The sequence below is a fragment of the Alexandromys fortis genome, unplaced genomic scaffold, assembly GCF_014885135.2.
Source record: "Alexandromys fortis isolate MF-2015 unplaced genomic scaffold, M_Fortis_MF-2015_v1.1 scaffold_41, whole genome shotgun sequence".
NCBI classification, from domain to species: domain Eukaryota; kingdom Metazoa; phylum Chordata; class Mammalia; order Rodentia; family Cricetidae; genus Alexandromys; species Alexandromys fortis.
In genome coordinates this window covers 294,990-321,449 of record NW_026067923.1, presented here as the reverse complement: position 1 = coordinate 321,449, position 26,460 = coordinate 294,990, and the positions used below count along the sequence as shown (strand labels likewise).

The window sequence follows — 26,460 nt, the reverse complement described above, 5'->3', positions numbered from 1 at the left end:
CATTGGTCTGTATAGGGAAAACGCTCATCGGTACAGGGTTCTAGCCTACGTCTCTAACATTGCAAACAGAGGAAGCTCTCTGGAAGCAGCGTCTTGAACTTTTGTAAACTCCGAGTACACTTTCTGGACAGTTCTGTCATTTGGGGGAAGTCCCTTTTCCCTCTGTCATCCAGAAAACCTTCTGAAGCAACAGTGCTGGCTTCAGCCTGGTGGCTCCTGGACATGGCTGTCTTCTCTTGTCCTCAGCTGTCATTAGCCAACTGAGGCAACAGCCATGTTTTTTCTTGTAAGCTTCCCTAACTTGTGTTCTAATGTAAAGTTACAATTTAAGCAGAGGAGTTGTGGAGGAGTACTTTACGCTCCTGTATCTCTCCCTGCTGCATTGGCCTCTCGTGAACACATTGCTGCTCAGCTGTTTCTCCTCCAAAAGAGTTGAAACACTTTTTTTGAGTCATTTGAAAAGAAGTTGCCAGTATCATGTGTCTTTACCCCTATATCCTTCACCCTACTCATTGACAAGCAGAAACTTGTGTTTCACCATCATGATATCATGAAGCACCAGGGTACTGGACATCACCATGACATACCACTGACACGCAGTTCATATTGAGATTTTTCTAGCAATTCAAGTGATTATCTCCAAAACGACAAGCTTTCATCTGTATGTACGCATTGCCTTTGATTCTTCTGTTTGGTTGGTTGTTTTCAATTTAGATATGTCCCCTCTATTTCTGTCTTGTGTAAGAGTTCGTGGTGTTGGTGGATAGTCTGGGTCATTTGTTCCGCTCATCATAGCGCAGTCTGGAGTCTGGGTCTGTCAGCTCACTTCCTCTTGACTGTATTCATTCATTCTTTTCTGCAGAGGATCACGTAGGTGGGGCTTACCCTGCAGAGGATCACGTGGTGGGGTGGCGTGCCCAACACTGGACTCTTTACATCAGGAACCAGAAAGCATTCTTCCTGCTCCATTCTGGTAGCAAATAGTTTAATTTCCCAGTAAAGTGCTACCAGCCCATGTTTCTCCACCATGTGTATTTCTCCTTTTCCATTAAAAATTAGTGTGTGTATCTTGTGTGTGTTCACACACTCATGTGTGCTCATGAGTGCACGTGTACAGGTGCACACGACATGAAGGCTAGAAAGCACTCTCAGGTGTCATCCTCAGGTACTGGCTGCCATTTCTTTTGTGTGTGTGTTTACTTTGATGTATTTTAATTAGAACATTTCACCCTTCCCTCCTATCAAACCTTTCCATATGCCCCTTCCCACACTACTTCAAATTGGTAGCCTCTTTTTTCAGTGTTCCTGCACACATATGTGTAGATGGATACACATATGTTCTTGAATAATTAATGTATCCTGCTCAGTCCGTGTAATGTTATTTGCATGCATGTTTTAGGACTAATTGTTTGGACTGGGAAAATCAGTTGCTTGCTTTTCCCTGGGGAGGACCAACTCCCTTCTCTCAGCTTTCTTCAGTTGCTTATAGTTGTTTGTTTAGAGCTGAGGAAGTACCTTGAGGCCTCTTTCTGTTGTTGTTTGTTTCTTTTGGGGTTTTGGGGAAGTTTATTGTTGTTGTTGTTACTGTTGTTGTTTTGAGATAGGGTCTCTCACTGAACCAGAAGCTCACCAAATAGCCTAAGCTTATCAATCGCCAGAAGATCCACCTGTCTCCACCTTGCTAGCATTGGGATTACAAATGTAATACATGGATACCGATGTGTGCTATTATACGCAGCACTTCTTAAACACTCGGTTCTGGGATTGAACTCATGTCTTATGCTCACAAGGCAAGCTCTTTACTGACTGAGTTGTATCCTTCCCCTTTAAAGAAAATGATGTAATCTGTGGAATAATTTTTTAAGAACCATAGGATTTTCTTCATCTGTAATTGTTGGATCCATGATTTCAATGTCTTTTGAGACCCTTTACCTTGTTTATTATTATTTTGGTAATTTTGGAAACCAAGCCTTTCATGTTAATAGCACCGGTTACTACAGGAAGCAAGGGAGCGCATGAACACGGTGTTCCAGGGCGGAAATAGCACCAGGATGCCAGCTGCCCAAACATGCATCTAGTCATCTTTGTGCTATTTCTATCTGTATCATGCTTGGAGCAGAGAAGGGCCTGGGTAAACATTGTGGTTGTGAGAATAATAAAATGAATGCTTCACAATTTTGTTTTAATTAGCTCTAGCAGTTTCTGCTCAGAGCACGCGGCTCTTTCCCAGGAATGGGCTGATGGTTTGAGTGCTTCATTAATGTGCACCGAGGTTTTGCCAGCATGCAGCATTTCTTCCCTCGTCATCATTTATATTGCAACCACAGGTTTTCTTCTCTCAGTCCTTAAAGCAACATATTCCAAACACGAGCAATGTCATTCTTCTTCCCAGAAGTAATGCCGGATGTGGTGTGTTTCTCTCCTCCTCTTTCTGAGAAAATCTTTTTTTATACAGCCATCAAACTGTGTCCTGGCAGCTTTTACTCCCAGTGAGAATATTTAGGCCTGAAGGGAGCAAAACCATGTCACCACCCTCCATGCACACATGGGATGCTGTCCACATACACATGGATGCTGTGAAGCCACCACTGTCTACATACACATGGATGCTGTGGAAGCCACCACCCTCCATGCACACGTGGGATGCTGTGTAAGCCACCACCCTCCGTGTACATGTGGGATGCTGTGTAAGCCACCACCCTCCGTGTACATGTGGGATGCTGTGGAAGCCACCACCCTCCGTGTACATGTGGGATGCTGTGGAAGCCACCACCCTCCATGTGCACATGGGATGCTATGGAAGCCACCACTGTCCATGTGCACATGGGATGCTGTGGAAGCCACCACTGTCCATGTGCACATGGGATGCTGTGGAAGCCACCACTGTCTACGTACACGTGGGATGCTGTGGAAGCCACCACCCTCCATCCACACGTGGGATGCTGTGTAATTGCCAGAGAAGAAGAATGTGAGCTGTTGTTCCACTTGACAAGTCCAATAAATTCATAAAATGACCTATAAATTGGCTCAGATCCAGAGTCACGGGACAGAGCTGCAGGGTCAGGTTTTTACTGTCACCTCGACACAGTCTAGAGTCACCTGGGAAAGGAGTCTTAATCAAGGAAATGTCTAGATCAGATTTGCCCGTGAGCCTGTCTGTGGGAGGCTGTCTTGATTGCTAATCAATGTGGGAAGACGCAGTCCACTGTGGGCAGCAATGTACCCTAGGCAGGGCTGGCATTGGTGGTTCTGAACTGTGTAGCAGGGAAAGCAAGCAAGCGGGCCTGCATGCATTTCTTTCTGCTCTTGATTGTGGATGCGCTGTGCCTTGCTGCTTTGATTCCCCTGCCACTGTGACTCCAATGCCATGATGGAATGTAATCTGGGATTATAAGTCCAATAAGCCATTTCTTTCTCTCCTAAGATGTTTTAACCTGGGTATTTTATTATAGCAACAAGACCATTTTCAAGCCGGAGACACTGAGCATCTCAGAAAGCTCTTGGTTTGTGTTTAAAGATAGAATCTCATTTGTCTGTGTAAACCCTCTTTTTCACACAATTCCAGTAGTTAACAAACACATTTATATACAATTTATATTTGCATACATGTTTATTAATATTTGGTAAACTAAACAGCACCATGTTGTTTGTTTAACTTGGAGAAAATTATTCATCATGGGTATTTGTGCTTCTAACTCATTGGTTTAGCAAAGATATAAAATGCAAGACAGGTGTGTTCCTCTATAGATTATGCGAAAGGCTATGGTCACTACTTGGTATATTTCAGACTTCTGTAGATGGTTCTACCAAGTGTTAGAAATGGGTCCTTCATAGTTGGAGCCCCCAGTATTTGCTAACCTGGGGCTGGTCTTTCAGAATGTTAAAGTTGTGGTTGGAGACTGGAGACCGACTGGCTTGTATGAAAGTCTTAATAAAGGAATTGATTAGAACTTGATTCCCTTCAGATTAGAAATCCCCAGCCCTGCTTCAGTCCCATTTCGTCCTTTCTGTGTCAGGAGCACAGCTCAGTACTAGGTCCTCTGAAGCTGAACAACCAAATGTATTTCTAAGTCTCTTTTTTCCTGTACCAAGTGGTCAGTCAGTCCCTAAGCATCAATGAGGGGATTGTAGGGCATCTTCATTGCTAGCTGTCTCCATTGTCAGAACTTTGGCCAGCAAGGCAATAATGAACCCAGGAGAATTCAGGCATGTATCCTTTGCACAGGCAAGAAGAGCCTGTCAACATGGCATCAGCTCTCGGACTCCCATGTCTCACACATAGTGACAGAAATGCAAGACCAGGTGACAGGTGGCCAATGCAGAGATAGAGATATAGGTGGATAGTTTTATAGACAAGAAGCCTGGAGCTGTGCCCTTAAGGGAATGGGGCTCAGGATGCACCATTGAAAAGAGAAAGGTGGGTGGAAAAGTCTGCCCACCACAGTCTGGTTCTATCCTTTCATTTTAGGAAAAGTTTCGTGACATCTTCCCATGCCCCAAATGGGATGTTGGCAGTTAAACTGCATGATCCATATGGAAATATCCAAGGTGCCAAGAGAGATCAATTCCCTGCATATTACCTCTCTCTTCATAGACATAGAAGGAAGTTTCTAGAAACAAAGCATCTGGACTTATGTGAATCTAGTAGTTGGGGATTGGAAGGGTTAAGCTTCAGATAGCTAACCTTAACCCTGATTTTTTCAGAATATGCTAGATGTTCAGCAGGAGCAAATATCGCTGCCTTTTGGTGACTTCCCATTCAAGGGTTGGTTTCCTTTGCACCATACATATCCAGCAAGAGTTTAGGGTAGGCCTGGACCTCAAACAATCAGCCAGAAAACTAACAGGAACTGAACCATCTTATGGTCTCTTTCATGGACCGTGACAAGAAAAGACAGCCAAGCATTGCTCTATGAGTTCCATAAACATGCCATGACCCATGAAACATGCATAGGAGGACTGAGAACAACTTGTGGTTGTCAGTTCTTTCTATGTAGCACATGGGTCCTGGGGTTCAAACTCAGCTTTTCAGGCTTGACAGCAGGCACGTTTACCAGTTGAACCATCTCTCTGACCCTGAGTGAGAACTGACCTCAGAAAGTTGTCTTGGTGAATATGTCACATTTTACAAAAGAATTTCCTAGGATCTGTCAAGAAAGGGTACAAAGAGTTGGAGATACAGAGGTTGAAACTCATCGAAAGGCAAGACACGGAAGGGCAGGTGAGGTTGCGGATGACAACAGTCACAGACGGTCCATGTAGCACTACTCAGAAACCAATTTAACCAGGAGAGATTTTGACAGAGGTCTGGAAACTCTTTCTTTACTTGTTTTCTGTTTTGTTTATCTTTCCTGTCTGTACCCTGTCACTTATATTTTAAATAAATGCTGATTGGCCAGTAGCCAGGCAGGAAGTATAGGCAGGGTGACCAGGCAGGAAGTAGAGGTGGGGCAAAGAGAATGCTGGGAAGAGGGAAGCGCAGTCTACAGTCATGACCCAGTCACAGAAGAAGCAAGATGAGAATGCCTTGCTGGATAAAGTACCTGGCCATGTGGCTAACACAGACATGAATAATGGGCTAAAATAAGTTATAAGAGTTAATAAGAAGTCAGAGATACTAGGCCAATCGGTTTATAACTAATGTAGACCTCTATGTGATTTCATTGGGACTTAAAGACTGCAGGAACTGGGCAGGACAGAAAGCTCAGTCAACAAGATTGTGACAGAGGTGAGGCAAATCTTTCTGTCCTTGTTTTCTGTTTTGTTTATGGTTCTGGTAATTAGTCTGGTTCATGCTGGACAAATACTGTGTCTCTAAGCTATGTCTCCAGCCACCCCAGCCCGTTTGTTTTGAGAGACAGACTCATTAAGTTGTCCAGGCTGTCTCTGAGCTGGAGAACTTAGCAATCCTCCTGCCCTGGTCTCCTGCATGTGAGACTGTGGGCCTGGACCACCAGCTCTGGCTGCACTTGTTCACACCGACTGGAGAACAAATAGTAGTTGAAGCTCATCTCAAGCCATCAGGCACATACTGTTCTGAAAGCTCTAGATTCATCGGGTGCAAACCCCTGTGTAGTTGGAGGAACCGTCAGTGTCAAGATTACAGGTGCGAAAGTGTAACTCTCCCGGAGATGTAATTGCTGCTTGTCTGAAGTACAAAACAAGAGAATGCAGCAATTAGAACTGTCATCATGCACTTTCTCCGACTCTGATGATAACACTAGCTAGCTTTAAATATATTTTTGACCTTTACTTTGGTATGATTATTAAATTTTTAGCATAAACCCAAATTGATTTCTTTTTCTTCTTTTTACATTTAGAATGCCTTAAAATAACAGGTCTAGGTCTACTCGACAGACAGACAAAGACAAAGACCCAGAGTAATAAAATTATTTTTAAAGTTTAATTTTTTTCCAAAGACATGGACACAGATAATTTTTGAATTTTTTGAAATCATCTAGTAATAAAAGATATGCCAATAATTTATTGGACTCTGATTAAAATAGATTATTTAAGGGAAGGCTTTTAAAACTACCTTCTCCCAATCTGTACCTCACTTGAAGTCCTGAGGTCAGTTACCAGCAGGTAATCTATTGCACTCCTTCTTGGCCTTTGCTTCAAGCTCCTGCCTTGAGTCCCTGCTGCACTTCTCTAGAAGAACGGTAACATGAATTACCCCTTCTCCCCCAGCCCAGGCTGGTTTGGGTCGCTCTTTCATCACACCAACAGAAGGAAAACTGCACACCCTGTCTCAGACATAAACTCAAGAGCTACTGAGGAAGAGGCCTGGCGACATCAGCTTCAGGCCACCACACGCACACACATGAGCACAGGCTATCACATGCACGCACAGCCCCCCTTCCCCCCCCCCCCAGCCAAGTCTGCTTTCACGCTGCATACACATGGAAAGGGAGAGGTGAAGAAAATGAGCAATCCAGTACACATCAGAAACTCGATTTCTCACTAGGTTTGAGGAGCTGAAGATAGAAGCAAAGAGAAGTAAGGCCTTACTGTGTGCCGTTAACATAAGCAGACAGGCAAACCTAAAGGAAATTGTTCCACGTTGTGATAAACAAGAATTGCCAACAAATTTTCTGTCATAGAGAAGAAAGTTGTCCTGTGAAGAAGGCTTGAAAACCCCACTTACTTTAGGGATTCATTATGAAAAAGTTCAAGTTAGCCTGAAGGAATGCATTGATCTGACTTATGCTCAGCCAGTTCTCAACATTCGTCTTACGTTAACCAACTTCCCTCAGCGGCTGTCACCGCCCCCTTTGTGTGCTGGCCAGAGAGCTTGGAATCCAGTCTTAAGCTCCTTGCTTTGTCGGTAGGAGCAAATCAAGTAGAAAACCAAGACTCTGCAGTCAGGTCCCAGAGTCCACTCATGTGGACATGGGACCTGGTACTAGAGAAGGTTATGAAAATGCTATTGGACTCAATACTCCTGTAGCCAGAAAGATTACAAGCCCTTCCCAAGAGTTTCCCTTTCCTTGAAATCCAGAAGCTGCAGATACTTTTCAAAAGACCGAGGGTGTCTGTTTGCAGAGGTCATTGCTTCTAGTATGACATCTTGAGACACCAGCGTGTTGCAAAAGCTGCCTCTCTCCCAAACATATTTATAGAAATTAAATCTGCACACGCCCTACCAGCAGTTCATAGGAGCTTAAAATAGTGGGGTCAAGCTCAGGTCACAGCTGAGTGGAGGCTGAAGTCGTGGGGTTGGTTGTTTCTTCCAATCTGCTCTGACAGAGTGCGAAGAATCACCTCACGTTACAGTGTTTGGAAACAACTAAAAAGTTGACACCTGCTGGTTTAGGCTGCTTAAAATTATGCTTCTTAAAAACATTAATACAGAATGATTTAAGTGCCTGCTCGTGTCATGGTGGTATGGATAATATTCTGAATTCATTTAAGTCTTTCTGTGGTGCTAAGACTCTGTGCTAGCGTTCTGTGACCTGTGGAGACCAGGTCAGGGGGCATTCCACTTTTAAAGAGCTGGCTCTCCCTCTCCTAGATGGGGAGGGGACATGGGCAAATATACTGGGTGTGGATTGGTGCAATGGCCATGCTCATACAAACCTCACCCTCATAGAGGGACACCCTCCCGGACATCGGTGGCCCCCTCTGGCCAAGCCATGTTCAAAACAACAGCACAACTTAAAGTCCCTATATAAGAGATTCCTAATGTCCCTGAGGGAAGGAAGGGAGATCTTTCAACTAACATTCACACACACACACACACACACACACACACACACACACACACACACACACTATTTCAAGGAGCTAATTGAATTCACAGAGCAAGGTTTGGTGGAAGTGAGAGGCAGGATGAGATTGTCATTATGAAGCTGCCCGGATGGTTTGAGTAGAGAGGCACCAGGATATATGGGTAGCTTGTAGCCGGACCCTGGATAATGGGGCCGGGGGTAGGGGGACTGAGAGGGACAGAGCATTGTGCTGGCTAGTTTTCTGTCAACTTGATGTAAGCTAAAGTCATCTGAAAGGAGGGAACCTCAGTTAAGAAAATGCCTCCACAAGATGGGGCTGCACACATACCTCTAGGACATTTTCTTAATTAGTGATGGATGGGGAGGGCTCAGTCTATTGTGTGTAGGGGTCATGTCGTCATGTCACTCTTGGACAGGTGGTCCTGGGTTCTATAAGAGAGCAGGCTGGGGAAGCCATGATGAGCAAGCCAATAAGCAGCACCCCTCCATGGCCTCTGCATCAGCCTCTGCTTCCTGGTGCCTGCCCTGTTTGAGTCCCTGACCTGAGTTCCTTTGCTGATGAACAGCGCTGTGGAAATACAAGCCACATAAGCCCTTTCCTCTCCAGCTTGCTTCTTGGCCCTGGTATTTCATCACAGTAATAGAAATCCTAACCAAGACAGTATGTCTGAGGGATGCCTGGCTAGGCCTTCCGTTTCTGTGGTAGAAGCCTGATCTCAGAGGCTTGGAGGCAAACCAGAAAGAAAGAAAAGGATGACGTTTCTCCTGCACCCCCTCTCGGTCCCATCTACTGTTCACTCCCCTTCTCTGTGTCTCCTGCTCACACATGCGCAGTTATCTTAGCCGTGCTGGAGAAAGCCTTGCCGTGTTTACTTCCCGAATGAACACCGGGACCTTCTTGAAGCCTGTAGATGTCCAAACTGTGCTCTAAGGGTTTTCAAGAGAAGGAAATAAATTCTGTTGTTATGGTACTGAGATTTGGGCTGAGAAGAACATATATTAATTCCAGTAGCTAGAACTATCTATGATACTATAACATTTTCACTATTCTTATCTACATTCTACCTATATTGTCACTTAGCATTAAATACTTCACTTTCTGTAATTCTTTTAAAAGAAAGCAAACTATACCTTTACCATGAATGGAAAGCCGTAACATCGTAAACAGACGGCAACTAAAAGTAGCTGGAAGCCAATAATGTTATTCCTCTCCATCTAGATATTACCGCCTGAAGTTCCTCAGATGCGCGCTGCTGTAGAAAGGGAGAAAATTAGGCACTATTAGAAAGGTGTTAAAGGCATATTAGCACCAAGCTGAGATTTATTCCTTGACAGAATCAGAAGAGTTGAAAATACTTGTGATTCGGTGCTGTTTAATGCGGTGTCTAGGCCATCTGAAGCTGTCTGTTTTTTATCAGTGCTATGATCTCCGGACTTGGGAATCGGGACTCCCTGGCAGTAACTAAGAACGAAACTGAGCTGAAATGCGTCACAGAGATGTTTGTCTGCTGCAGGAGGTGAAGGGAGATGTCGTCTCTGTTAGAGGGGGTAAAGCAAGTCTTCTGTAAACTCACAACGATGGCAACTTGTAGTTTAGCACTGGAAATTTGACTCTTCGTGTATACAAAGTCTATTATCCATCCATCTATAAATAAAGGAGATAGTATCAGAAAGGGAGAAAGCTGAATAAAGGAATTCTATGTCTGTAGATTTGCAATTACTTGTCTTTGGTGGTACCCGGAGGGTGTGTGGACTAGATAGAGTCAAAGGACTGGACCAGGTACTCTTGTGGCTTGAGTGAGGCTCCGTCCTGTTAGAGGAACTTAGAGACCCTTTCGGAGGTTCAGCATCACTAGAGGAAGGCCGTCACAAGGGCATGGCTTTTGAAGGTTCCTGTTGCTCTCTCAGCTCCTGTGTGCAGTTGCTGCTTGCTCTTCAGTTTCCTGTTCGTGCCTGCCATCATAGTGGGCTATATGTTCCTCTGGATCTGTAAGCCGAAATGAACTCTGCAGTGAGTTGCTTTGGTCATGGGGTTTTATCAGAACAACAGAAAAGTAAGCAGCACAGATCTGACCTGTTGTTTACAGTAAACTAGGATGACATTGCCTTCAGTCCTAGCACTCGGGAAGCAGAGGCAAATGAACCTCTATGAATTCGAGGCCAACCTGGTCAACAATTCTCACCATGTTCAGAATATAATCTACAATAACTTTACTTTAAAAACTCTGCAAAACTATGACCAATTATCAAGAAAAGATAAAAATACAAACTTACTTCTTCTAAGTGGTAAAATTATCAACCAATGGCTCTCAAAGAACTAGCATAAATGAGTTAAAAAAAATTCTTGTGCAAATGTATGGAAACATGGAAGATTTGGGTAGGAAAATAGAAAATGTTAGAAGAAAGGAGTATTTCTAGCTATGCAGTGGTGTTGAACACCTTGGATCCTCACACTCAGAGGCGGGCAGATCTCTATGAGTTTGAGAGGGCAGCCTGGTGAGTTTCAGGCATCCAAGGCTATTGTAGAGAGAAACCCTGCCTCAAAAACCAAACAAAGAAACAAAAAAGAAAAGGAAAAGAAAAAAAGGAGAATTTTTAACTAGAAAATTTGTACTTGGAATATGAAGAACTAAATTTAAATTGTAGAATACTAGAAGTAGGAAGAGAATTCAGGAAGAAGATTCAGGATCTCTATTGAGAAATAAATTTATCTCTCATGTAAAACAGGAAGGGATTCTGGAAAAATGGACAGAGTCTTAAGAACATAGTTAAGTTCTGATGTATATTTCACTTTTCAGAGGGAATGGAGAAAGGGAACAATGGAGAGGAAAATAGTTTTGAAATTAGGATAAAAATTTTGCAAACTTCATGAAGTACATACATCTGTAGACTGATAATGTTGAATGAAATGCAAACAGGCAAAACCACGTGGAAGCACATGATAGTTAAGTTGCCAAAACCTAAAGACAAAGAGAAAACCTCCGGAAGAGAAGGAGCAACAGCATCTTCTACTGAAGGGAACTGACCTGAGATGGTCGTGGACTTCCCTTGGGAAGTTATGAAGGCCAGAACAAAGTCTGTCTAAAGGTAGATAAGGGGAGAAAAACCATGTTGTGTCATGCTGAAAATCTAAATCTAGAGACAATCCCTTTGAGAACAGAGGAGAAAGGAGAGTAAGAACTGGACTGAGGTAAGGCTCAGGCATTGAGGGCTTGCCTAGCATGTTTGAGGTCCTGGGTCCAGTCTCAGGCACTGCATAAAGCAGAAATGAAAGCAAATCCGCGTGTTCGTGGCACGGGCTGGATGAGGGTGGGTGTTTGGTCCTTGGAGTTTGCCGTGGAAATGGTCCTGCCTTCTCACATCTCTTGATGTTTTTACTGAGTTGACAGGTTTCACAATGCCTCCCGGACGTTGCTAGCGCTGTTTTCCCGTCTTGCCTAGGTTTCATGTTTATAGTGTGTTTCCTCCAATAGGGATGAAGATGAGGGTTTGGAGGTTTCAGATGAAGAAAAATACTTAGCGGTGTGTTTGGTAGAGACTGTCTTTTTGTATTTATAAACCTCTGAACACTAGAAGCCAGAGATCACTTCGGGGGGGGGGGGGTCTACTAGATAATAATAGAAGTGGACACATAGAGTCTAAGTCTTCAGAGTAAAATTGTATTTGATTCATAATAGTCACAGGACTTCTCAGGTAGAGTATGAGTCAGTGCTGACAGGCCCCATACACACTGTGTACCACTTAATACTCAGGCAGTACCAATGAGAAAAACAGCCAGGTAGCAAGGTAGCTAAATGATGGTGAGGGACTCAAATCCAGGTTTGCTTAGATTTGAATCCCTTCCCATGTGTTATGCCTTTTCCTTTTCAAAGTTTGTCAAATTTAAACGTTAACACTTCCTTCGTAATTGTCATTCATCCATATATATCTCCTGCGCACCAGCAGCACAGCAAATTGCTCCAGAATGCAGGATCCAGTATAAATGGTGAAGGCAGTGCACGCCTTTGCAAAGCCCAGTGAGAGAGAAGCTCTTGCCCCATCCTTCTCTGCTTTTGTCTTGAGAGCATCAGCCCACGGTCTGACAGCTCGTGCCAGCATGGGTGGTTATTTTCCACCACGCAGAAGAATTAGCTTGGGCTCAAGTGAATGTTGAAGGCACTGGGTATGAAGCTACTTCTCAAAAACTGAGGCCTTCCCTTACACTTTAAATTTGAGTCTCTCCTCTAGAGATTAATGGCAAAGGCATCATTTTGAAGTGTTTCAGAACTGAACTGGCTCCTGGCAAAGTCAGGCTAGTGAGAGGATATGAACATAATCTCAGCAGCCAGCCGCGTCTAGAATGTCATGGCAGGAACAGTGACGTTTGCCGGGGGCCAAACATTTTAACTGGTAAGATGGAGAGTTTTTTAAGACCTTATTGAAGCCACATTCCCAAGTTTATTCCTTGGATTTTTCCCCTTTCTTCCACCTTCCTTCCTTCTTCCACCCATCCCACCCCCTTACAAGGCAAAATCCTACCTCTTTAGGTTAAGCTGGTACAAACTTACTATAGCCCAGTCTGGCCCCAAACTTATGATTTTCCTGCCTCAGTTTCCTAAATGCTGGTATTGTAGTTGTGTACCGTCATGTCAGACTCCAGCACCACCGCCCTGCAAAGATGGGGAGGAATTTAAGAGCGTTGATCTCAGCTTGTCTTTTCACAGGTTTTTAAAGTCGAGAGGACCTAACGTACACTTCAGAGGCAGAACCTCGGGAAGTCAGCTCAGAACCCTGTATCTTAACTTCGCTTTGGCTGCACACGCCAGCACATTTTAGTCTCTCACTGTTCCCTTATCAGGTCTGTCTGAGGGTTCCTTTTATGTCTCTCGACTTGTGGCTCCTCAGAGGTGCTGTAGATGAAAATGCGCACATTATAATTTGAGTTGCTGCCCCGTCTTGGGAAAAGTTTCCATAAGAACTATTAATGAACCTGGACAGGAGACGATGCATAAAGGAAGAAATAGAGTGACTTTGATCTTGCAAAGGAGTGTTAGGACAGTGACCGAACCTCACACTAATTCCAGGCCCCATTTGACCTGCTGCTTGTTATATGATTAGAGTCAAAAGGCGAAATCTTCTAAAAGCTATATTATCATGTAATATGAAACAATCCCTAGTCAGGTTCTGAGCCATAATTAAAACATGGCATAGCATCCATTTTTAGGGGAGATCAATGCAATTATTCTAAGTTAAAGATGGCACTCCATGTTACAATCACCAAGGCCAAGAAGCCTGCTGGATTTTAGTTCTTTTCGGCATGGGTGGCATTACAAATTCCTATTCTAGAGTCTGAAATAAACCAAAGAACAATGGGAAAAGTAATTGATTGGGTGGATCTAAGGCCATGTTCTAGACATATTGAATTAGAGTTATAATGTATTTGAAAAGGATCATGGGTAATAGGATTTAATATCCTATTTTAACCTAACAAAGTTGCAACATTTCTACACAAAGAGGGAAACTATGCTCAGGCCTTGAGATGGAATATGAAATTAAAAAGGTTTTGAACAGCATTTGAGAGCCAGTATTGTCCCAACTGTCCTGTGGGCTGTGGGGAAGACTGCTTTCTGCTTCTGCATATTCTTGAAAACAATTCCACCAAGATATTGTTTATAAAATAGGTATGGATTCCTCTGTTTGTTTGTTTCTTCCTTGCTACAAGGTCTCATGTTTACAAGGATATCCTCAAACTTGCTTGGTAGCCAAGGATGACTTTAACCTTTTGAACCCCCTGTCTACAATCCCTCAGTGCTGGGATTGAAGGTAAGGACCACCGTAGCTGTTTATACTTGGCTGGGGCTGGAACCCAGGGATTCCAAACGCTAGGTGGGTGCTCCAGCACTCGGCTGCATCCCCTGCCCTAGGCATACGAAAGTATGAGAGCAAGGCTATGATGTGCGCCAATTATTCAGACTTCACTCATCACCACGTGGATGATGCCACTAGCAGCAACAACACGAGCATCTGAACGCATGTGATAAAATTGTAACCTGCATCTCCACATGAATGTGCAGGGGAAGGACTTACATGACTCTGATTTATCTTTGCAATCGGGTGATATCAATGGATGCAAGACAAATGGCAAGCAATTGCTTTCTCTCTGAAACTACACATTTCAATGAAGTATAGATTCTTGCCTTCGTAGAGAGCAGAAGGGTGGTTTACACTGTGAAGCGGGAGAAGCCTGAGGCTTCTTCCAGGGACTGCTGACTACCCTCTGTCACGCCAAGTCTGCACGGGATGTCATGGAGCAGGCAAAAGCTTTTCAAAGTTTTCCTCTTATTCACGGTTTGTGTTCTAAGTTCTGTAATGTGGACCCTTTAGGTTATTGGAGTGGATGGAGCACAAAGAGAGGGAGGAGGGTTTTAAGAACAATTAGTCAGCCTGTCGCCCACGCCTCATCCCTGCACCCACGGCAGTTGAGAAGTTTACATGACTGGAAGTGTTTCCTTTCCCTTCCTACCAAAGAGATCAAGGAAATACCGAGTTGTTTGTATCTCTTTTGTCATCACAGAGGGCACCAAATATCTCTCGGGAATGCCAAGACAGGCCAATGCAATGCCATCCTACTCTTGAAGTTAAAGGATGCATCAGGACAGCCCTCAAATGTCCATTCTCTGTCAGAACCAGTTTGCTCCAACTCAGTTTCCATAAAACACAGAAACACCTGCAATACTGCTTCTCAGAGCTCGCTCTGTACCAGATCTCAGCTACTGTGTGGCCGTTCTCCCAGACACTAGGATCCAGTTGTTCTGTGACTAAGTGGCAGTTAAGAAAAAAAAAAAAAGAAAACTCTCTAGAACATTCTAATGCAAAGCCAGGGTTCAGAACTGCTATGACAGAACCTTTCTGTCTACCAAGGAATGAAAGAACAGACTGTGTCATTTTATTAACAGCTACGAGGTTAGAAGTGAAAGCCATGTTCCTTGGTAACTGGTGATTATTCTAGTGTCTGTCATTCACACATGCTATGCACACATGAGCTCGTTTACACTGCACCACAACCCTGGGTGTCAAGGGGGCCCAGTCATGATGCCGTAGCTGCAAACCTTTAAAACCATTTCTTTTCCTAAAAGAGTTCATCTCTTCTACTCCCACACATCACCTCTGCATTCCTATATTTCCAGCCTCTATGAGTAAATATAGCTGCAGTCAAGCAGGCTAACGGCTGCTAACAACCTTGGTGGTCTAAGCATTGCTCAGGCACCTCAGTCACTGTGTCATTCTCCTGGGTAAAAATAGCATGTTATCAACTACATATATTAAGGATTGGAGAGAGAGTTCAGAAGTTAAAAGCATTTGATGCTCCGTCAGAAGACCAGCATCCAGTTCCCTGCCCCCACAGTTATCTATAACTCCTACTCCAAGAGCCCCCATTCCCTCTTCTGGCCTTCATGGGGACCTGCACATATATGGGCTTACACACAGACATATGAATATAAAATAAATCTGAAAAATATCTTAGCAAAAACCTACCTGCTTCAATAATGATGAGACATCTCAACAGACAACAGCACACGCTATGCCAGTATGATGTCGTGAGCTGGGATTCCAGAACCTAGGTAAGAACCAATGCCTACAGGTGTTCTCGAGCTTCTACACACGTGCCATCCTATGTATGTGTCCACACTCACACACTTTATGAACACACAGAATAACTAAGTAATGAATACATAAACTCTTTGTTTGAATTTTATGATTAAGGATGTGAAGGTAAAGTGTATACCCTTTAATTGATTCAAGGAATATTTCATGCTATCATTCTGTCTTTGCCTATATTTTTCATTCATGAAGTATAGACCTAATATTTTATAGCAGGGCTGTGATGCTCTTAGATCTCAAGAGAAGAAGGTTTTAAGGTCTTCTCTGCCCTCTTCTTCTCTTACCCTGGCGTGTGTTCAGGACCACTATTCTGCAGCTTTCTTGTGTTTCTCTCAAAGTGTATTTTCTCTGTCCTCCACTCCTACCCCCATCTCACTCCACCCCTCCACTCCTGCCCTTTAAGAAACCAGACTTAACTGGTTTATGTACCTGCTCCCAGAATCCTGAGCGGCCATATTCCCTAGAGCTTGAGGAAGGTCTGTGGGCTCCCTTACCTGCTACAAAAGGTATGGAAGTCAGGTCTTCCAACAGCGTGTAACGGGGGAAGCTGCAATGACTGAGGGTTGTTTGGACTGGGTGCAGTAGAGGACTTCATCACAGAGGCCCAAACGTAAGGTGACATTTCAAAGAACTGTTAAATGAAATTACTTGGTGTGAACATCTTTGAAGAGAGGAGAGGGTGTCTTTCTTCAGACACCTGTCTGTGTGCTGACTAACAGGTGTTTGCAGGCGCGTTTCTCAGGACTGTGCTGTTGTAGAATATTGAGTTGTCTTTCAAGCTGAGGGGTGCATCAGACTCCCTAGTGGGAGTTGCTAAGGCGGGGCTCTTCCCCACAGCTCAGAAGCAAGGAGTAGAGTGTGGCTGAGGTGGTGAGTGCGTGCTCAGATTCCCAGATGAAGCCAATCATGTCCTCCGGACAACAGGCATAATGGGGACAGAATTCCGCAAATTCTGATTTGGATAGTGCTGTAGCTCTCTCCTTGGCCCCCCAATGGGAAGCTTCAGAGGATGGAAGTGAAGGGCCCAGTTGCTCTCAGTCTTCTCATGCCCCACTTTGCCTGCCTGGTGGAGTTCCCCTGGCTTCACTCAGCTCTCTGAGAGCCAGCGCTAGTGCTGGGGTACAGCTGGCAGTGGGATGCTGGGGACCCCAGCTCCTCATCTACTTTTCTATGCGGTTTCTTTCCATCTGCCTGGAATCTTGCCTCCTCTTGCTGACCTGCTTTTAAGGAGCCTGTTTTTGTTTGTTTGTTTTTGTTCTTTTATTTTCCTGAGTTGATCATTCTTAAGATAGAAGCCCCGGATTTAGAGAGACGGGGCATTTTGTGATGGAGGCAGTTTGGAAGCCCTCGTGTTTATGTTTTCCCAGGTGATTCTGAGTGTCTGTGCTCTGGTTCTCTCATACATCTCTGCTAGTTACAAAGTCCATGTCTCCCCCGTTCTTCAGTGAAACAGCAGAAAGGAAGGAACGTCTCTTTCTGTGGAAAACAGCGAGGCTGCTGGGAACAATCAGGGGACTCCGTGCTGTCTCAGATCCCAGGAAATTCAAGGACACATTGTCCAGTTGCTAACATTTCATGAGTTAGAATTAACCTTAGCTTCACTATCCCAGTGCCTTAGTAAATCATGAAAAAAATACCCTGTTTTCGCAATTTAGGAAGTAATGGTTTTATTAAAATATTTTTCTTTTTGTTTTTTGAGATAGGATTTTTCTGTGTAACAGCCCTAGCTATCCTGGAACTTGCTTTGTAATGCCATGGTGGCCTTGAACTCACAGAGCTCGGCCTGCCTCTGTCTCCTGCTGAGTGCTGGGATTAAAAGCATGCGCTACCACTTCCTGACTAAAGATCATTTATTTTTATTAAAGATTAATTTATTTTTATTCTGTAGGTAATAAGTGTTTTGTCTACGTGTATGTGTGCACATCACATGCATGCCTGGTATGTTCAGAAGCCAGAAGAGGGTGTGATATTTTCTGAACTGGAATTACATAGGGTTGTGAGCTGCCCTGCGGGTGCTGGGAAATAGATCAGGGTTCTCTACAAGAACAGTAAGTTTTCTTAACTGAGCCATCTCTTCAGGCAAAAGAACACATTTTCTGAGCATCAGCATTGTGTGTATGTGTTTCGTGGTTTGCTAGTTTTTATCAGGAAGGCACCAGAGAAAGGGGTCTCTCTGTTTATATGCTACTTTGATATGATGAGGGAGGTCCAGCCGTGGAGGAGCCAGCCTAGGTCACTCTGTTGGTGTCCTTAAGAACAGTTCTCCAGGTTTGCTTGAAGTTTAGGTCTCTAGCAATGCAGAGTCACCATTCTGCCCCCTCGCTCACGGGGTTTTATGCTCTGACTTTTCTCTGTGTCTTCCCAGAAACGAAAACTGTCTCTCGTTCTCTTGGGCTGAGGAGCACTGGCTTACAAGCTTCAGAGGGTAGTTCCGAGTTGCCGTTCTAATGCCTCGATTTTTCTTTTTCGTTTCTATTTATTATTTTAAAAGGTTTTGAGATACCATTAAGAAAACCCACAGATAGTTCCTTTGGCGGAGATCTCGGTTCCAAAGATCCATTTGGCTGTGTACCAAGGCAGTGACCTATAAATATGCACGCAGGGTCTGGCTCCCCTCTGTAAACCTCTGTTATAGAGATCTTGGACTGATGCCTCACAGAAAATGTTCTTTTGATGCTAGCCAAAGGTTTTATTCGGTACTGGAATTGAAGATGCTGATTATAGACTGGAGGCCATCTTCTAGCCCTACAGCTCCTTCTCCAGCACATACATCTGTGAGTGGGGGAGAGGAGAAGTCGGGTAATCATGGGTAGAAGGTTGCTGTGCTTTGGCAGCAACCAGAAGTCTCATTGGCCCATAGAAATCGCACCATCTGAGATGCCTACAGGCTGTGTTTGTACATGAGAGAGAACAAAATAGTGTATACTTGGTACAATCCTCTTATTAACGTTGGGAATATAGATGATTTGGATGAGATTCTAGGTGTGTTGATGTCAGCCACTGTCCTTACCCAAGGTGCTCTCATCCGCGCAGCAGCACCATGACTGAAGTCTCCACAGACAGACCAGAAAACCGAGACTTAGAGTTTAAATGCCTGGCGCATTAGTCCGTGGCTGCCAACTAGTACCAGAGTTGAACCCACATCTGTCTGAGGAACACGCAAAGCTCTTACCCTTCACTAGCCCAAGCAGCTTCTGATAGAATCTGCAGTGTAATGTGGTCAGAACCGTGGCCTGTAGACCACGTGATGGCTGTCCCTCTTCCTCCTCACCAGCCTTGGGTCTTCCGGATGAACCGCACAGAAAATGCTACCGGGCTCCCCAGGGCATGGCAGTCACATGGCTTTTCTGGCTGTTTGGGTGTGATGTTCTTCTGACGAGCCACTGTGGGCATTACGGTGACATCACAGCACCCCCACAGCATAGAGTTAGAGAGGTGTCTATTTCCTTATTTTAACTCAGGGCTTATTGTGGAAATACACATTAACTATAATTATTAATACTGAGATCAGTATTTTGATATGCATTCATATTGATAATTGACATGTTTGGGTGGAAAATAGTGAAGCATTAGTTCTTTTTCATAGAATCTACATTTTCCTAAGGTCTACAGATGTGACGTTAGGATAATTTTCTATACTGTTGTGTATTAACATTGATTTTCTTTACAGGGATGAATGTGTCTAATTTCATCTGTGGATACCTCCTTATATTATGCTTTTGGAAGTCATTTGAAAAGAGTTTAGACCATAAACCATGCTGATTTTTAAGATGTCATCAGATGGGAATACTACATTACATAACTGAAAATAATAACTTCAGTTTGACAAAGATTTACTGTGTGCCCTGCCCTTTTCTGAGTCTATTAGCTCAGGCCCTCACATTCGCCCTGGGGATTTTTAGGAATAGTCATGAGGATTTTTTAATTTCAGCTTCACAGATAAAAACACTGACATTCACAAAGATTAAACATCTGACCCAGGGGTCCGCAACTGCTAAGTAGTGGAACCAGGGCTTTGTATATCTTGCTCACTTATCTCTTGGGACTTGAGACTCAGCCACCGCAGTGACTAGCTGCGACACATACGGGCTGCGTGGTGGATTGGTGTCACACAGGGAAGTGATGCCTTCTCATTCATGAACACACATGTACAGGAGGAGAAGAACAGACATAGCTTTTGATTGAAGACAGAACAGATTCTGAAACATTCCTAACTAATTGTAGTCATGCAAGCTCACCTCTGTGGAATTTCACGCCCTTTCCTGAGGTCAACAATAGAAGGGATTATGTCTAGTCTCAAGGTAGATAATTTTTAACACAGTATTTTGGTGATGGCCAAGTTGTATTAGTCTCTTGTGAGGTGTGTTGCTTTGAATGAGAATCACTGCCATAGGCTAAAGTATTGGAATATTTGGTTCCCACCTGGTGAACTATTTAGGAGGGATTAGGAGGTGTGGCCTTGTTGGAGGAGGTGTGTCACTGGGATTGGGTTTTGGCTTTCTCTTTCTCTTGGACTCCTGCCTGCAGACCAGAAAATAAGCTCTTAGCTGCTGCTCTTGTTCCATGCCTGCCTCACTGTTATTACACTCTCCACTACGTTGCTAAGCTTTAACTGTAAGCCAGCCCCAGTTTAAATGCTTTCTCTTAGGAGTTGCCTTGGCCATGATGTCTTCATAGCAATGGAACAGTGAGTAAGACAGGATATAACAGATTTTGAATGACTGTAGACGCAGACTGCCTGGATCTGGGTCCTAGTTTTTCCTTAATTATTTTGGTAGGCTTAGACAAGGTTCATATCTCACATTGCTTCAGTTCTCTCAGCTATGAACTAGAGAGTTAATTTTAAAAACCCTTATGAGGTTGTTGTGTTTACTAAATGAGACAATGCATGAGGAATGCCTAGAACAAATGAGATTCCGGTTCTGAGAGGCCCTGTTCTTGCTGTTGTCAGATGTCAAGTGCTCTCAACAGTGGCCTTAGACAGAGCATCCAGAAAAGCACTCAAGAGACCAGGAACCACTTTGATGCCACTAGAACAATGGTACTGGAAATGGATGCTGCTAAGCTGGGGTGAGCCAGGGGATCACACATACCATGGAGGGGTGCTGTTGGGAACAGGGCAAATTGCTGTCTGTTAACCAAAACTCCAAAAACTACCAATTCTGTAATCTAGGAGTTCTATACATAGAAGCAACCCAGATGCCTTCTTGGCATCTAAGGACGGTCACGGAAGACATTAAGAATGCATAGAGTGTCATGTTTGTGACTACAGAAAACCTGGCGGTAAATAAGTGAGAAAACAAGCTAAAAATACAGAAAGGCTCTCTTACGAAAGCATCTTCACAGACAGCTTCAAGTCGGTTTCTTTAAAGCCAGGTTGAAATTCCACTTTCAGGATTTGTCCACGTTGGGGCTAGGACCTTTTCCCTAGATGTTTACTGGAAACTTTCCTCTAAGTAGTAAAAGTCAGGGATGCTGCTGGAGGATCTCTTTCTCACAGAGAAGGCGAGCTAAGGGGCGTGGTGGGGTGTTCACCCTTCACTCTGAACATAGTTTCAGCAGAGCCAGCCCTTGGCTATTTAAAAAAATGGCGTTCTTGACCCATCATTGGTCAGTTTCCTTCCCATCTGTTCTCTCCATAAATCGAGTTTAACACGATCCAGATTAACTATCTATTTTTATTTTTTAAGACAATTGTGTTTATTTCGTGTACATGGGGTAGTTTATGTGGAGGTCAGAGGACAACGTAGGAGTCAATTCTCTCCTTGTACCTTGTGGGATCTAGAGGGGAAACACAGGTCTCCAAGCTCAGGTCATAGGAGGTGCCTTTACCCATGGAGTCACTTAAAGAGACACCTTTAGGAAATTTAAAGGATGTGATGAAAAAGATGAAGGACACAGCATTCAGGCTGATGTTTCTGTTTTTGTTTTTTTAAAAGTGTCTGAGGGATGTCTTTATTCTCACCTGGGTAGTCTTTGGCTTGGATTTGCTGAATCCTTAAGGTGACGGTGTCCATGCTGAGATCCAGGCAGCACTCGCTCTGACGTGAACATGTAAAGGATGCTTTTTCTTTATCTTTAGGAAATCCCAAGTGTTTAGAAATGCAAGGGCTTAGAATGGCTCTTACATGAATGGCCAGGAAACTGCCATGGACAGACAGACCTCCCATCATGTGTCTCCTGTGAGCCGACCGACACACTCCAAAGAAACCAGTATTAGATACTAAGTCCTGAGGTGTGTCACAGCGTCCTAAGGAAGGCAGCCTGTGCTGGGTGTTACTTGGAAACTGACTCTCTGAGAATCAACTTGACAACAGATAGTACTTTTTAGACTGTGTTACATATCAGGAATCTGTAACGTTTCCCATAAGGGTAGTGAACAGTTTACCTTCTGCAGGCTGTGAGGTTTTGGTCGCACCCACTCAACTCGACTGCAATAAAGGAAGCAGCCATGCCCAGAGCAAAAACAAGCATAACCATGTTCAAATAAAACTTTATTTGCTAAACGAGCAGGGAGCAAGACTGTCAGTCACCCCTTGTTCTAAACAATACCTTCCCCAAATCTCTTCACAGACACTGACTTATCTGGATGGGAACGTGCTGAAGAGGAAATTATGCATTTAAAATGTTATCTTATTTGATTTTTATTAATTTTAAAGTAAATAATAATTGGAATACTCTGAAAGCACCGAATATCAATTAACTCTTCTAAGTTCTCTTTGTTAAAGCGATTGCATCTGTTTTTTTGCTGTTCCTTCTGGATTATTTCCTTCACATCCAGATAGGTGTTCATTGTCTTTTCTGACTCACTGGATGCATTTTCATTCATGAAGACTACATTTTAGAGTCCTGACTTTTTAAAATTAGGTTCTGGATACTGCCATGTGTATTGCTTTTTCTATAATGAGGCTTGGGGCATTTTGTTTTACCTGTCAAAAGATGGATGCTAAAGGGGCTGGAGAGATGGCTCAGAGGTTATGAGCATTGCCTCCTCTTCCAAAGGTCCTGAGTTCAATTCCCAGCAACCACATGGTGGCTCACAACTATCTATAATGGGGTCTGGTGCCCACTTCTGGCCTGCAGGCATACTCACAGACAGAATATTGTATAAATAATAAATAAATAAATATTTTTTTTAAAAAAAAGATGGATGTTAAAACTTGAAAGATCAATAAATATTATTTTGGCTTATTTCTTGTATAGCTATTGATTGCTACAACTCAAAATTCGTGCTGTGTAATTTTCTATCTTTGGCGTTTGAATTGTTATAGACAGTTTTGATTGTGCTATCAGGTTCTCTGAGGCCTTGACCTTTTGGAAGTGTTCAATGAATAGCATAGGCATAGAATTTAGGATCAAATTTGCACCACTTTGGGGGTTAAGTAGCACAAATTGGGGTAGAGGCAGGAGGAGGGCTCTGTTGGAGCTTCGTCTTCTAGGATGGCTCTCAAGGAATCTGGTGTGCTTTTCTCACTTCTCCTGGGATGTTGCTCTTAGGATTGGTTTCATTGACCCTTCTAATGGGCTTCTTTCTGGGAGGTTTTCCTCATGTGGCTGGTAACCTTTGTTCCCCATTCATAATAAATCGTGTGCCTACGTCATTTTCAATCTCTAAATTTTAGTGGTATTCACTGAAGGAGAGAAGATCAACTCATATGCTATTCCTGCAGCTTGAGTTTCTATTAGACAGTATTTTATTCCACTTTCTACTTGCACCCATATCTGGGTTTGCCTGCAAACTTGACCTTCATTTGTGTTAGAATTAATCAAATCCCATGACACCAGAACCCTCCACTGTATCATCTCCTGCTGCCTCCTGCTTTACTCTCTTTTGTTGTGACACTTGACTTGCAGAGACTGGAGGGAGCAGCATTTTGGTTTTTGTGCAGCTGGGAGCTGTGAGTGGCCTCTAAGGTGACCTGCAGGGCTTCCTGCACTCAGCCTCAGGAACGCAAAAGAGAAAAGTTCACCCTTAAACAACAATAAATTTTATTTTGGATAGTTGGAGTAGGCCACATATAATGGTATTTTTTATTTATTTTTTTTTACATTTGTTTTTGTTGTATGTGTGATTGTTTGCCTGGATGTGTACAAGTGCAGAGTCTATGGGATCCAGAAGAGTGCAACACATCCATATCCTGGAACTGGAGTTCCAGACAGTTGTGGGCCACCATGTAGGTGTTGGGAACTGAACATGGGTCCTCTGTAAGAACAGCAATTATTCTTAATCACTGAGCTGTATCACCAGCCTCTCATGTCTTTCTTGTTTTGCTCCATCAACTTCCAGACCTTCTCCTCACCCCCACCAAAAATAAATCCCAGGAATTATAGACAATGAATGGGAACAGTCATGTTTCTCTTATGCGCTTTCTCCATCTCTCTGGATGCTAAAAACAAATAAACAAACCAAAACAAAGCAAAAAATTCTTGACTGATGGCCCTGTGGAAACAGGGCCCCTGCGGTTCATGTTTAATTGTATGTAACCCATAAATAATCATTGGTTAAAATAGGGACCCACTCAGGCCCCATAAGAATGTATGAGTCTGTGTTCTGCAAGATAATGGTGGGAAGCTGGGTCTTCATGGCTGTAAGCTCAGTCCCCTCAGAAGGTTTATGAATTATTCGTGCTCTAGACTTCTTCATGAAAGTTTAAAGTAAAGAAATATGTTAATCCACAGGTTGCTCACTCAGTTTCCCTCCTGGAGAAGCGAAATCATTTCTGTGGCTCATTGTCAGCTGTCAGGAAGCTCATAATCGCTGTTCCAAGCTCCTCTCTCTCTAAGGCTGACCTCAGACCTTAACAGACAATGTGGGAGGCTGTGGCTGTTGTCATTGCCTTACTGTATAAACAAGACCTGTAAGCTGTGAGGCCCCCAGGGTCACAGAGTTATCATCAACCTAGTGGTTTCTGTTTTTCTAAGCTGTGGCCTATGGGATTTCTCAGTGGGGAAAGGACTTGCAGCCATGCCTGAAGACCTGCCTTCAGCTGCGGGAGTCACAGTGCAGAAGGAGAGAAACAAACCCCGTATGTTGGCCTTTGTCCTCCACATGTAGCTCCACTCCTCGCAAATATACAAAATACATAAATAAATCAATTAATGTGAGGGTAATTTTGTAAGCCTTTCCCGGCCTCCCATGAGGCTTCCCTGATGAAATTCTCATGGTGCCATTTGATAGAGAAGAGGAGGAGCTTCATCCAGTTGGGCCCTTGACTTACCATGGTTAGATAGAAAACCCTCCCCAATGTTCACCCACAGGGGTGTGATCACAAACCAGTGACATGTTGGTGTGGAATTCTGAGGAGTTGACGCTTGGTGGGAAGAAATGAGGTGATTAGTGCATACACATAGAGCGGATGTTTCTCCTTTGCGCATCTCTCTGTACCCCAGGCAGCCCTGTAAGGTAGGTGGCTTTTTTTTTTTTTTCCTGCCACATGTTCTCCTTCCACAGACCTGAAAGCAAGAAGGCTGGGAGACCACGGGCTGGAAATAAAGAAACAGTGGGCCAGCATAAATCTTTGCTCCCTGGACTGTTCTCCAGGGTGTTTGACACAGAGACTGATGACTTCCGTGTGAGCGTTTGCCATTTCTCTGCTCCTCCGTCTGTTGTTTGGAAAAGTGACCAGAAGATCATCCGTTTTCGCCTCCTCAGTTTTTGGTGGCTTTCCTAGAGGTTGTGAGAAAGCTTCTAAGTGGCGACTCATGGCTAGTCTCCCGTGACTTTCTGGTTAAGCAGGACACTTCTCTGACATATAAGAGTCTCAGTCTCACTGGGCATAGCGCATACTCGGTGGCTATTAAACTGAACTCCAGCTTTCAAGCTAGCGTCCACCACGAGCTACTCTTGTTCTGTGGTATGGCACTAAAGTTTGATCTACATAAAAATCAAATAAATAATCAAACAAAAGTTTGTTGGCTCTCCACCCAGAAGATGGCTTGCTATGACGGCCCTGGCTTTTGTAGGCTCCCCTAACAAATGGAAGGGAGGAGGTGCCCATGAGATGTCTAGAAAGATGTAACACAAAAGAAATCCCACTGGCTCTCAACAATTACTTTTGTTGTGTATTTTGTTGTGTGTTACTTATTCATTGAACACTCCTCAGCCCACAATAGGATGGCTTTGTGCAAAATGGCGTGACTTAAATATGGGTCACAATTGCTTCAGGACACTGACAATTATTGATACTGGAAGACTGTGGAAATAACTTTAATACAGTATAAGAATAGTAGATAATGTTAGTTATGTTATGGTATATAGCTATAATATATATTGCACATGGTGGAAATACATACTAACTTTATTATGGTGCAAACTGGGGCACACTTAAGCCAACTTGGTATGATCTATGGTTAGCCTGTTTTTATCATATTTAGGAAAATAAATATAAAATTACTTTAATAAGATTTGAGAACACTAAAATATGACTAAAAATATTTGCAAAATTAGCTTGAAAATGCAATGAAGTGTAATTAAATGTATTACTGTGTTATCTATTTTTACTGTCACTAAGATTTATGCTTTGAATATGGTTTGAGTGTGTTCTCCAGGGTGTCATGTATTGAAATTTAATTCTCATGCTAAGGTATT

At 43.5% G+C, this 26,460-nt stretch overlaps 1 protein-coding gene across 3 annotated transcripts in view; it reads left to right on the top strand.

Moving 5' to 3' along the window:
- The window catches only part of Tnik (TRAF2 and NCK interacting kinase), a 406,558-nt gene that overhangs the window by 161,479 nt on the left and 218,619 nt on the right, over positions 1–26,460 (top strand). The window contains exon 1 of one of the 3 annotated variants that reach the window (XM_050142096.1): positions 20,894–20,942. The exons of the other annotated variants lie outside the window; for them this stretch is intronic. The gene's annotated coding sequence lies outside the window, so the exon portion shown is untranslated. Of the gene's footprint in view, positions 1–20,893; positions 20,943–26,460 lie in introns of those variants that run through there. 3 annotated transcript variants of the gene reach the window in all.